Raw genomic sequence first — 13,749 nt, 5'->3', positions numbered from 1 at the left:
ATCGGATACGGGTTGGGGGTGTTACACATCATATCGGCACGCGAGGGGGTTTATCAATATGTCGACATATGACGCCATATGCATCGGGCTCTTGAACGACGGGCGATACCTCTTGAACGATGAAGGGGGACTCTTGAACGGTGTGATGGGCTTCTTCGATGATTAGAAGGGCCTCTTGAACGATAGGAGGCGCCTCTTGAATGATGATAGGTGCATCGGGCTTTTTCTTACGAAGTCTTAGCACTAGTGGAGTGAACGGAGACGAAATGGCACGTGCATGACGTCTGATGCGTGAACCCCGTCGTGCAAGAAAAACCCGGCGTAAAACATCTACCTTATCGGGCCGCTGAAAATAAATTAATACATAAATCAATAAATAAATAATGCCGAAAAAAGTTATTTGCATTTTTAGTATAGTATTAAACAAATTTACCTCATTGCATAGGGTATGAACCTCATTCTGCAAAGATGAAACAATCTCACGTAGAGCGGCAACCTCATCACGTAAAATATATACCTCACCACGTAGCGCACCATTGTCATCGCGTAAAAAATCTACCTCACCACGTAAAGATCGAACCTCATCACACCATGCACCATTATCTTCACATAAAGTACCGACCTCATGACGCAAAGTACCGACCTCGTCATGTAATTCCCCTAACTCATCCCGTGGAGGTGGAGAACATGGAAATAAATGTCGTGGCCTCTTTGTCGGTCGCCTATTATGAGGTGATAGTGGAGAAGAGGCTCGATGATGTGATGGAATAGGTGATGGTGGATGTGGAGAAGAGGCTCGATCAGGTGATGGCTCCGGGTGTCGAGCTGTAGAATCAGCTCGATCAGGTGATAGCTCTCGAAGTGGGGTGCTCATCATCTGTCCCATCAAAAAACCGCTTACTAGCTTGCCACCAATCAGTGGCAAGCTCAGCCTCTGTGGGTGTCAGCCTCTGTAATGGATAGTTAGCCTCCTAACAATATAAAAGCTCAAACAAAGTTAAACTTGTACTAGTAATAACTTGTTTATATATACAATATATTATTTATGTGTTAACTTACATCATTCATCGTCGTATATGGGAGTAAATCTTTCCAATCTAACATGCGGATCCTCTTCCAGGTAATAGCCCTAGGAATATCATTTAATCTTTTTTCGCATATGTCCGCATGCTGGGGAAAGTCTCAAATATCCAAATCTATAAAACAATATAATACACAAACATTAGTAATTGTTAAATAATTAATTATAATTTTGGAAACATTATATAGAAATTCTTACTTAAAGGCCCAAGTAAAGCCTGTCAAAATGTATTTAGAACCATCGCCCCACAAACTTTTTCGGTCCTCAAAGGCAGACGATAACTTCTTCCAAGTAGCTTTCCATAGATATGAACTACACGGAAACATGTTCAATGCATTTAAGTCCTCTACCAATAATATTAAGTCATTGGAGATTGGTTGTCTGCCCTCTTTACCTAAAAAGTCAGCATGCAAAAGTAATAAATGACATACTCGAACAACATCAAGGTCATCCATTCGAGTAAAACCATCTTTATCAAATAATCTCTTCAAGTCGTCGACGTGTATACTCGGCTTCGACTTTGTCAGCTCAGGAAAAACCCGATATAACCATGATAGGCGGGCGATATGACTAGTCTACCGACCTACATCATCGTGTCCGAAACGTAGACCGGTGATTAAGCAAAACTCTTCCGCCCAAAACAAGTATACGCCGGTGCCGGAGGAAAATGAAACCATATCTCCTCATCACCACGTCGTACCCCCTCGGGTAGATCGTTAGTCATGTGGTCTGAAGAAACAAATGTGTCAATATAGCATTTCCACCCGTATGTTGCACTTTCAGCCATTTTAGAGGTGTAAGCGTCGACGCAATTTTAGTGGTTAGGCTTAATTTATTCCTTAAGGTCAATGCAGCCGAAAAAAATTATACAAAAACAATAAACATACCAAGTTAGATATACCAAAAACTACAAATTATACACTATAAACAGACATGATATTAAACAGTGAAAACAAAGTTAAATATGTTTCAAACTAGCACGGTATTCACCCAAGTCATTATTCTATCATAGTTCACAAAATGCATCAGATAACATTCCAGAAATAAACACATATATAAACATTTAAAATGACAACATATAGGTTTAGTGCATGTTCAAGGACAACATAAAGAGTAGTAGTTTATTCTTGAAACTTAAATTAGCAACACTGTGAAGTTAGTATTTGTCTTTGTTTTTTTGTTGAAGAAATGCAATTTATTCAAGTTTCAATTTGCAGAATAAAAGAAGTTTCTGAAACTTAAATTCGCAACGCGATTTTAGTTTCGCGTTGCGAATTTGGTGTTGAGATAGACGGATTTCGTCGGAAATAGGGACAGATTTCGTCGGAGATGGGGACGGATGTCGCCGTAAAGAGTGAGAGATGGAGATGGGACTGAGTTGTGCTTTAGGGTTTTAGGTTAGAGATGATTGCGATAATACTGTTTACATTTGTGTTGCGAAATTAATATTGTGTTTCGCGTAAAAACATTTGAATTTCGCATTACGAATTTGACTATCACGTTGCAAATTTGACTATGTGTTGCGATTTACAAATTCGTGTTGCGAAATTGAAAACTAGGTTACGAAATTGAAATTCGCGTTGTAAATTTGTTGGTCATTTTTACAAATCTAAAAAAAATTAATTAATTTCGTATATTATAAGACATTTTTTATCACTGAGGTTATTTTCTCTTAATAAAATATTTGAAAAACGAAAATAGATAAATAGAATGTGTGAAACCTAAACCTTTTTTATCATACCATTTTTGATGAAGCAATACTTGTACTAGCAGAACTCTCCGCACCCATATACCTATCAAATTGTTCTCAAAAATCGATTTATTTCTAATTAAGCTGCCCAGAAAGAAAGAATGCCATAGCTCAAGTTCATTAAAAGTTTATTTTCGAGAAAACCCTAAATTAAAAAGAGAATGACATAACTTTAGTTGTTGCCTGAAGAGCCCCTAAAGAAAGAACACCACAGCTTACTTTTCTAACTCAATTTCTCAGTTCAAGCTTAAGTATAGATTTGAGTTTGTCTTATGATAAATGGACTAAACTGATCGTTTTCATAGTAAATAGACTAAATTGGCATGCTCTCTATAACAGAGGGACCCGACAACTACTAAATTTTAATGTCGATCAGCTAAAATTCATCACAAAGCGGTTAAATTAAGTAGTCTCTTTCGAAAGATCAAAATACGTTCTTAATTGCTTCATGGTATACTAAACAGTTGCTCGAAACAAACTTAAAAGCACGACTTGGAAAATTTAAGAGGCAAACTGCTGAGTGAAAATCTCCCACTGGGAACTACTTTTATGAACTTTAATCCATCGAATTCATAAGAAAAAGTACAGATTTACCGAAATGGGGAAAAAGGGGGCAAAAAGAAATAAAATAGAACTTCATGGTCACATTTACTTCATCTGGACAATACCTGCAGAGATCAGCTTTTGAATTTTGTTCATCACCATAGGATTCTTCGTGTGCTCCTGTGCTGCCTTTGGGTTCTCCTGGAAATCAGTCAACACCTACCCACATCCCAAATTTTTCTCAATAAACCATATAAGAAAAAAAGAACCTGAACATAATCAACTTACGGGTTATGCGCAACTATACTCGTGTATATTCAGTACTTACCTGTCTCATGACTGGATCCGAGAGAATGTTTTGAATTTCCGGATCTTGCATCGCCCTGGCCTGCAACATTATACCGACTTACATTGTCAGGGCCTCCTAATCAGTTTTCAAAACGTAGGTGTAAACAACATAAACGAAAAATGAAATAACTTACCTGTCTTTCCTTCAATTCTTCAGGGCTCAAATCACCTCGACTAGCTTTGTTGATCTGTTCTACACATCTGCATAATAGTTGAGAGAAACAGGTAATTATACGGCAATGGTGAAACAGGAACACGAAACCAAAACGTAAAACAGAAAGTCATATATATACCTTCTAACACCATCGAGCAATTCCTGGTTATTTGGATCATGTTTCAATCCTTCCTGGTATGTCTCTAAAGCTTTGTCATACTCCTTCATGAAGAACTGAACAGCTCCCTTTCTTGTGTAACCCTTAGAAAATGTTGGATGAAGCTCAATGCACTTCTCAGCATCTTTCAATCCCTCAGGCAAAGCACCCAATTTTGTGTAGCATGCTGCTCTATTGCTGTATGCCTGACAAGGCCATAATGCATTTCAACAGTAAGTATGATGTCAGTACTAGTGAATTTGTCAGCAACAAACTCGCAAAAACAGAGTAAAACTTCTTACCTTCGGATCTTTGGGGTTTCTATGCAATGATTCAGTATAATGTTTCACAGCCTCGGGATACTTCTGCTGCTTGAAACATTCATTCCCTGCATATAAATATATTCAAGAAGTCAACAGATGAACATGTTAAGGGGACTACTATTTTGCTCACTCCAACATAAATATTACATGTTGACTTGGACCAAACATAAATTAACCTGGGAAATAACAGTAGCCAGACACAAACCATAAAAAAGAATAAAGAATAATAAAGATACCACCTAAAACAATATGAATACCTTTCTCACGCTCTTCATCAGCTATCTTTGGATCAAAATATTCTTGCTGCTCTAGTTCTTTCTTGGCTTTTTCAGCATCATTTAGTTTCTTCAATGTGTCTGGATTGCGATGCTCTGTAAGAGCTTTCTGGAACGTCTCAATAGCTGGTTCATAATCTTTTGAGCATTTAGCCATCTTCATCAAAGCAGTTCCCTTCCTGGTCAAAGCTCTCGCTATCACCTTATAATCTGCTCTAAGCTCTCTACCTCTTTCAACAGCCTTGTCACAGTCCTTAATGCAGTCCTCATACTGCATTCAACAATTAGGTCTCAGTTGAAATAATGGGAACCAAAACATAATAAATTAATAATGATAATCACTTGACTTCTTTCCAGACCAAAAAATTTAAAACTTCTTGTAACCAGAAAGAAGAAATTGAACGAAAATCCTTGTTTGGGAGGAAAAGTTAGGCCTTTCCTTACCAATCCAGTGCCACCTCATGCTGTCTCTTGAAGAACAAAAAATTCGTTCATGCATGTACAAACTCATGCTCAATACCAACATAATGAAGCAGATAATATACATTCTGCACACTTAGCATCGCATGACAGAACATACACAATAAAACTATCATAAATTAATACTTTATAAACATGCTAAGAATTAAAATACCATTCGAGATATAATTTTACAAGTTCAACCACTATTAGAGTGCTTGTAAAAGTAGGGAACCATCTTAGAGATGAAGAGACCCAACAGTGAACTGTGTAATCAGTAATTATTTTATACTCTCAAATGATATCAGTATGAATGTTAATCAACCAACAAAATCCACATTTTTATTAAGTTCATAGCAATAATTACAGCGAAGGAAGTAAATGTTTTAGATTTTTAAAAGCAGATATTATACATTCCGAATATTTAGCAACAAATGACAACATACACAATCATGTCATGGTAAACTAATACTCTAATAATCATACTAAGATACCATTCAAGATGTAATTTTTATTACCGCTATGAATACTTGTAAAAACAGGTAATCATCTGGTGCTAAAGGGACCCAACAGATTCTGTTACAATCATCTAAATTCATTAATTATTTTATACTCCGACACGATATCAGCACGAATGTTAATCAACCAACAAGTTATACATTTTTATAAAGTTCATAGCAACAACTACAATGAAAGAAGTAAGTTATAACAGTAGATTTTAAGCAAAATAAAAGTAAATAAAATACCTTGGCCATTTCTAAATAAACAGCAGCTCGATTTGTGATATACGAAATATCTTCATCATCAATCTCCATTGCTGACGTGTAATGTTGAATAGCGGTCTCAAAGTCTTTTTTCTTATAGGCAGCATTTCCAGTCTCCTTTTCCTTCAAAGCTTTAGCCTTCTTCTCATTTTTCTCCTTCTCTTCTTCCGAGATTTGCATCGGTTCCGGTTCAGTCACAGGCTTTGGCTCTTCGCCTCCCCCTCAGCAGGTTGTGAAGGCGTCTCCGCCTCTGGTACCTCAATGTCATCACCACTACCATGTGCAAGCTTTACATTCAACAAGACACCCAAAGCTTGCATAACTCTCTGGTCTTTCAAATGCTCATTCAATTTGCTAGGATTCCTCTGAATCTCCTGCATTGCTTTAACAAAATCCGGCTGCTGTAAAAATACCCTAGTAGTCGGATCCGCCGTCAATTTAGCCCACATATCCGGCCCCTGAAAAGCGTCACCGAATGGATTCGGCGGCTGCGCTGACCTAGCTCGAGAAGTCGAAGCCGTCGCTGCCGATTGAGCATCAGCCAAGCCGGATTTCAATGCTTCATTATTAGGATCGATCTCCAGGCCTTTCTTGTAAGCCGAAACAGCTTCTTGGTATTGGTACAAACCGAGGTGAGCTGCGCCGAGTCTGCTGTAACCTTTGGACCAATCCGGTTTAAGGTCGACGGTTTTCTTGGCATCGGATAATGCGGCATCGTATTGATGGAGGGAAGCGTAAGCTGCGGAGCGGTTGGAGTAAAGGACGTGGTTGGTCGGAGAAAGGTTTATGGCGTCGCTGAAGTGCTTCACGGCGGGGTTGAAATCGCCGGAAGAAAAGGCAGCGTTGCCTTTGGCTTTAGCTTCATCGGCCATTGTAAAAGAAGCTTAGACTTTTGCTTTTGGAAAAAGATCTGATTTTTCTATTTTTCACTTTGGTATTAGAGATCAGACAAGAGATTTATGCTGGTTCTGGAACCTTCTTAACCTTTTTAGTATTGGTTAAATTAACTTGTGAACTCGAACCTAAGTAACGTTTGGTTAGTTGGAGTGTTTTTAAGGAATTGTAATATGTGAAGTAATTGGAATTATCAGTAATTGAAATCTGTCAGGAATTGGAATATGTTAGGAATTGAAATCTGAATCTGAAATGTTTCGTTGGCAGTAAATTGAATTGGAATCCAATTTCATATTCTGTTAGGTTCGCAGACATGTAAGATGAATTTGATTTCAGTAATGTAAAATGATAGAATTGTCCATCTTATTTTTTTTTACTTAATTTTAGTTTATGTTATAACTTATATGTAGCAATATATTATAAAATTTAAAAAATATTAAAATTTTATTTTATTGATTGATTATTCATTTTGATAAATTACAAAAATCATGTTAATAAACATCATTCGTTAAAATTATCTCAATCAAAATATGTTAATAAGTTACCAAAAGATAAAACAATATTTCGATACATGTAACAACCCGAATATTTACAAAATAATATTTAATTGAAATTGGAGGTTAATTGTGAAATTGGTAAATTGTTGGTGACTAAATCAAAATTTATGAGAGTTTATAGGTCATTTTAGAAGTGAAGGAAATCCAAAGACCAAGCCTTGAATTTACCTTAAATATGTCGGCATCTTTGATTATAAGCGTGCATTTGGTTCTGATTTTCAGAACCAAAATGCTCCCAATTTTCTTTCCCATACGCAGTTTCCAACTCCGATTCCGACGCTGTCCGAATTCCGATCGTCGTTTTGAAACCACCGTTGTGTTCATCATCGAGCGAGGAACAAACCATTCATTTTAATTGAAGCGAAACGCGGCCAAACGTCGGGAATTTCCAGTCAAAGTATCGACGTTTTTTTAGCTCTATCGCCGGGAAAATCTTAAATTCACCGCCGATCGTTGCTCCGTTTACGACACCTCCTGCACCATTGTGTTCCTTGTGTCGTTTCGAGTCCGCGGTGTCAACCTTGTTCGCCGTCGACGGCGGCGCGTGAGGAGGTAGAGCAGTCAAAGATTCGGCCGAGTTGAAATCGAGCTCTCTACCGTTCAAAAATTTGAACCGATCGTTGTAAGTATCTCGAAATCGCTCAAAATAATTTTTAGAAATTTTTCGGGATTTTTAGGGCCCCGGAGGAGGCCTCACGCGCCACACGCGCCGCTGCAGGGAGAGTGGACGCTGCTGGAAACCGGTTTGACCGGTTTTCAACTGGTTTTACCAGTTCGAACCGTTTTGACCGGTCTGAACCGATTTGACCAGTCTGACCCGACCCGACCCGACCAACCCGACCCGACCCGACCGTTGACCCGACCCGACCCACCGTTGACCGTTGACTTCCTTTGACCAAAACTTAAAATGGCTTTGACCGAGCATTAAACGACCGTTAATCTTTTTCGAGTATATATTCTGATAGTTTTCGACGTCCCGAATCCGTTTCCGAAGTCTGTTTTGTCAAATTCAAACCGAAGGCCTCCAAATCAACGGTCAAAGTGGTTGACTTTGACTTTGACCAAGAATTTGAATTTTCGGAAAGTCATATTTTATGTTTTTCAACGCCTTGATTCCGATTCCGCAATCCGTTTGCCAAATTCAGACTCGAAATACCCCAAATTGATAGTCAAACCCAAAAAATGCTTATATACTTGAGAAGTTTAGCTTTGAACAATTAAATAGGATTTGGGACTGATAAAATATTATTGTTTGAAGGTACAAGAGACTCTCCGGATTGTTCGACAGCTCGACCCAGCTCTTCTAGATCAGTTAAATCACGTGTGCTAGTATTCACCCGTTCGAAAACTATAGCAGAGCGTGGTGAAACCAGCAATCAGTAGATTTGCTATTTGAACCTATTGTCGAGGTGTGTTCCCTACTTATTATTGAACTGTTTTATTGGTTTTAATATGTGGTACACCGAATTCATTGGTTATTGTTTTATGGATGCACCAATTTAATGTGACAATTTATGGAATATGGCTGCTATCTAATTTTTGTTTTGAAATGGTATATGATTACCATGTTTTTGGATTTATGGAATTTATGTCACAGTGTAATTGAATTTTGGAATTGAATTACGATGGAATAGCTCTGATGAAGCTAATTGGGCCTAATGTGACTCTTGAGGGCCCCAAGATGTTTCATTAGGTCGGTTTTCCTTTGCTGTGTGCTTAGGGTAAGCTATATAGACTTATTGACTTGGGCTTAAGAATACAAGCTTCAGAGCCTATCCTTAAGTCGGCTTTCTTTTTGCTATGTGCATAAAGTAAGCTATATAGAAAATAATTTTGGGAACTACTGATGGTGTACCAGAAAAGGGTTTAAACTATGATTTTCAAAAGTTAAACTCTTTTACGAATTTGTGAGATTACTGGACTATGATTTGTACCTATTGTGATTTTATGGATATGTTGGGACACACTGAGCCTAGCTCACCTTTCGAAAATGTTTTCCCCCTTTCAGATATTGTTGGTTAGATACCTCGGTTCGAGCACTTGGAGGATCAACATATCTCTTGAAGTAAATCAGATTGTAATATTTTTATCTTGAAAGTTGATTTTATTTTGGTGACATGGACCTTATTTTAAAATATCGGATTTTATAATGATGACTCTTTTGCTATTACTGCTCGGTTTATTGTGATTTTGAATTTGAAGACATGTTTTAAATTAAATTATTATTTATTGGTACTATATTTACGAGTTGGATTTTGATAGTATAATTTGTTTATAATTTCATGTTATTTATAATGTGATTTTATATTGATGGAATAACGGTTTCGGAAAATGTCTTTAATAATCATGATGTGATCCACTAGACTTAGTCGAAACGCATAGTCGGGTCTAGGGGGTTACATTTATTGGTATCAGAGCTTTTGGTTTTTAACCCTCGGACTGTGTATGAGTCCACATTGAAAATAAGGTTTTGAAATATTTTACAAAACGAGTTACTAAGGCCATGTCACAAAATTATTAAGATTTTTAAATTGTGTTCGAGACTCCAAGTGCTTATCTAACCCTAAGTTTTATCTTCTGTAGTAAACTTGAGATCCATCAAAATGAGTGCTAGACGTGGTCGTCGAACTAGCCGTGGACGAGGTCGAGTGGCTAGATTTGCAGATCCGATTGATGAGATACGGGTAGATCCCCCATCTCCGATAGGAGATCCTACTCTTACGACCCCAACAAATCTGCCTCATGCGTGGTATTGGCATGACTACACCGATCATAGAAGGGACCGATATTGAGTCAGAGTCTACCGGAGTTGCTTTGGATGAGAATTTTGGTAGACAATTTCTGCAGTTGATACAGGGAGCAGTCAGAGCTACTGGTGTTGTATTAGAGGTTCCTATTTCGCAGACTTTGATTGCCAATGGAGTTAGAACTTTTGGGGGACAGATTGGTGGAGCTCCTACTGAAACTGAGGATTGGCTCCAGGATACAGAGAGACGCATGGATCAGTTGGGTTTAGACTTAACTAAGAGATATCAGGGTGCTGTGGCGATGTTAGATGGCAATGTCTACACTTGGTGGGAGTCAGTGACCAGTAGTGTTCCTACCGATCGTTTGACCTGGAATTTCTTTAAGGATCGCTTTCGGAGTCGTTTTCTGGGAGAGCGCTACTTAGCTCAGAGACGACAACAGTTTCAAGACTTGGTTCAGAGAGACATGACTGTTTCTGAGTATGAGATCGAGTTCTTGAAGTTGCTGAAGTATGGATTCAGTATGGTACCTACGGAGAGAGATCGATGTCATAAATTTGCCCTTGGACTCAGATATGAGCTGCGTAGGCAGTTGTAACCCATCAGGATGAGATATTTGATGTGCTGGTGGGCAGAGCCAAAGATGCTGAAGAGGTTGAGGTTTTAGCTTCTGGTAGAGAGCGTGTTGATCAAGAACGATCTAAAAAATTTTCAGGCCCTGTTGAGTCATCAGCACAGTCCGGGAAGAGGACTCGTACTTTGGCCCCTCAGAGAAGCAATACACGTTTCAGGCCTGCAGCATCCTCACCTTTAGCTGTCAGTCGAGGTGGTTCCTCGTCGTATTATATAGGGCCCCTTTGTGAGTATTGTGGTAAACAACACCAGGAGAGTGTCGTAAGAAGATGTGTCTTTGCTATCAGTGTGGATCTAGTGGTCATTATCGGAGGGATTGTCCTCAGCTAGTTTCGTTTGAGCAGACTGCTACTCAGACTCCTGTGCATTCTCAGACTACAGTACATACTCTAATTAGAGATCGTAGTCAAGGAAAGACTCGTGGTTCAGCGTCCAGGACAGACAGTAGAGCACGACCTCAACAAAATAGAGGGCCAACAGTTTCTGAGGCTAGACAACCAGCCTTGGTTTATACCACTAGACGTCGTGATGACGGAGATGAACATGAGGTTATTGCAGGTACATTTACTATTTATTCCATTCCATACTTTGCACTATTGGACAATGGCTCCACCCACTCCTATGTATTGAGCTCAGTATCTCGAAACCTTCAGATTCCGATCGAGAACACTGAAAATACTGTTACAGTTACAAGTCCAGTAGGACAAGCGGTATTAGTGAATAAAGTATTCCGGCGTTGTCCTCTCGAGGTTCAGGGAGAAATTTTTCTCGCTGATCTTATGGAGCTTCCTTTAGAGGAGTTCGATCTAATTCTTGGAATGGATTGGTTGAATAAACACAAGGTAAAGCTGGATTGCGAATACAAGCGGGCTACTCTGAAGACTTCAGATGGTCGGACTGTTGTGTTAATTGGTGAACGGCGTGGTTATCTCTCTAATATAGTTTCAGCGATGGAAATTGATTGTATGATCCGGAAGGATATGAGACCTTCATTGCTTGTATTTTGAATACTAAAGGTTCATTGTCCACGATCGAAGAGATTCGTACAGTTAGCGAGTTTCCTTATGTCTTTCCAGAGGAGTTGCCTGGTTTACCTCCTGATAGAGAGGTAGAGTTCGAGATTGAGACTTATCCGGGATCTTCACCTATTTCTATGGCACCTTATCGTATGGCTCCAAAGGAACTTAAGGAGTTGAAAATCCAATTGCAAGAATTATTCGATCGAGGATTTATCCGACATAGTACTTCACCATGGGGAGCTCCAGTCCTGTTCGTGAAAAAGAAGGATGGGTCGCTAAGATTATGTATTGACTATCGGAAATTGAACAAAATGACGATCAAGAATAAATACCCACTACCCAGGATTGATGACTTATTTGTTCAATTGCGAGGAGCTACTGTATTCTCTAAGATTGATCTTCGTTCGGGGTATTATTAATTGAAAGTTAAAGGATCTGATGTTGCAAAAACGGCCATTCGCACTAGATATAGTCATTATGAATTTTTAGTGATGCCTTTTGGTTTGACGAACGCTCCTGCAGCTTTCATGGATTTGATGAATCGGGTGTTCCGACCATATTTGGATCAATTTGTGGTGGTCTTCATTGACGATATTCTGATCTATTCTCGTATTGAGGCAGAGCATGACGAGCATTTGAAGATCGTTCTGCGGACTTTGAGAAAACATCGTCTATATGCCAAACTAAGCAAGTGTGAGTTTTGGCTTCAAGAAGTGTCGTTTCTGGGGCATATTATTTCTGCGCGAGGTGTTCAGGTCGATCCCAACAAGATAGAGGCTATTATGAAGTGAAAACGACCTAAGAACGTATCTAGATCCGCAGTTTCTTGGGCTTGGCTGGTTATTATCGACGTTTTGTTGAGGGCTTCTCGATCATTGCTTCTCCTTTGACAAAGTTGTTAAGGAAGAATGTGCCGTTTGACTGGGGCGAGGCACAACAGGAGAGCTTTGAGAAATTAAAGGCGGTTTTGACTCAAGCACCGGTGTTGATTCAACCAGAGTCCGGGAATGATTTTACAGTGTATAGTGATGCTTCACATTCAGGACTTGGTTGTGTTTTAATGCAGGAAAGTAAGGTGGTGGCTTATGCATCCCGTCAGTTGTGGGCGCATGAGAGTAACTATCCCACTCACGATTTAGAGTTGGCAGCAGTAATTTTTGCCTTGAAGATTTGGAGACACTATCTTTATGGAGAGAAGTGTTATTTTCACGGATCATAAGAGCTTAAAGTATCTTCTGACCCAGAAGGAGCTTAATTTGAGACATCGTCGCTGGTTAGAGCTTATAAAGGATTATGATTGCGTGATTGATTATCACCCTGGTAAAGCTAACATTGTAGCGGATGCTTTGAGTCAAAAGACGATATCGGAGTTGAGGTCTTTAATGGCCAAGATGAATTTATATGACGATGCACTTTGTTAGCAGAATTGCAAGTTAAGCCGACCTTAGTTGATGAGATCAAGGCTAAGCAGCCCCTTGATAGCTCCTTGCTTTCCATCTTTGAGCAAGTAGAGCAGGGGACAAACTCAGATTACGCAATTGATCAGGATGAAGTTTTATGCTTTAAAGGTAGATATTGTGTGCCTAATGATGCTGAGTTGAGGCAGACTATCCTTACTAAGGCTCATAGTAGTCCATATGCTATGTACCCCGGATGAGATAAGATGTACCGGAATTTGAGAGATGTATCATTGGATTGGGATGAAGAAAGACATATCTGATTTTGTGGCTAGGTGTTTGACTTGTCAACAAGTTAAGGCAAAACATCAACATCCATCAGGTTTGTTACAGCCTATCAAGATTCCTGAATGGAAATGGGAGCGTATTACTATGGATTTTGTTACTGGCTTGCTTATGACTCATTCGAAAAAAGATTCAGTTTGGGTGATTGTTGACAGACTTACAAAGGCAGCTCACTTCATTCCTGTGCGAGTAAATTATACTTTGGACAAGCTGGCAAGATTGTATATTTCAGAGATTGTCAGATTGCATGGTGTTCCATTGTCTATTATTTCTAATCGAGATCCGAGATTTACTTCGAGATTT

The 13,749-nt window shown here is 39.0% G+C and overlaps 1 pseudogene; it reads right to left on the bottom strand.

Moving 5' to 3' along the window:
• Positions 1 to 3,348: 3,348 nt before the first annotated feature.
• Positions 3,349 to 6,782, bottom strand: LOC120202628 (annotated as a pseudogene).
• Between the last annotated feature and the right edge of the window lie 6,967 nt (positions 6,783 to 13,749).

This window comes from Hibiscus syriacus, unplaced genomic scaffold (genome assembly GCF_006381635.1).
Source record: "Hibiscus syriacus cultivar Baekdansim isolate YM2019G1 unplaced genomic scaffold, ASM638163v2 tig00008957_pilon, whole genome shotgun sequence".
Taxonomy (NCBI): Eukaryota; Viridiplantae; Streptophyta; class Magnoliopsida; order Malvales; family Malvaceae; genus Hibiscus; species Hibiscus syriacus.
Note: the sequence above shows the minus strand (reverse complement) of the source record. Positions and strands in the feature narration are given on the sequence as shown.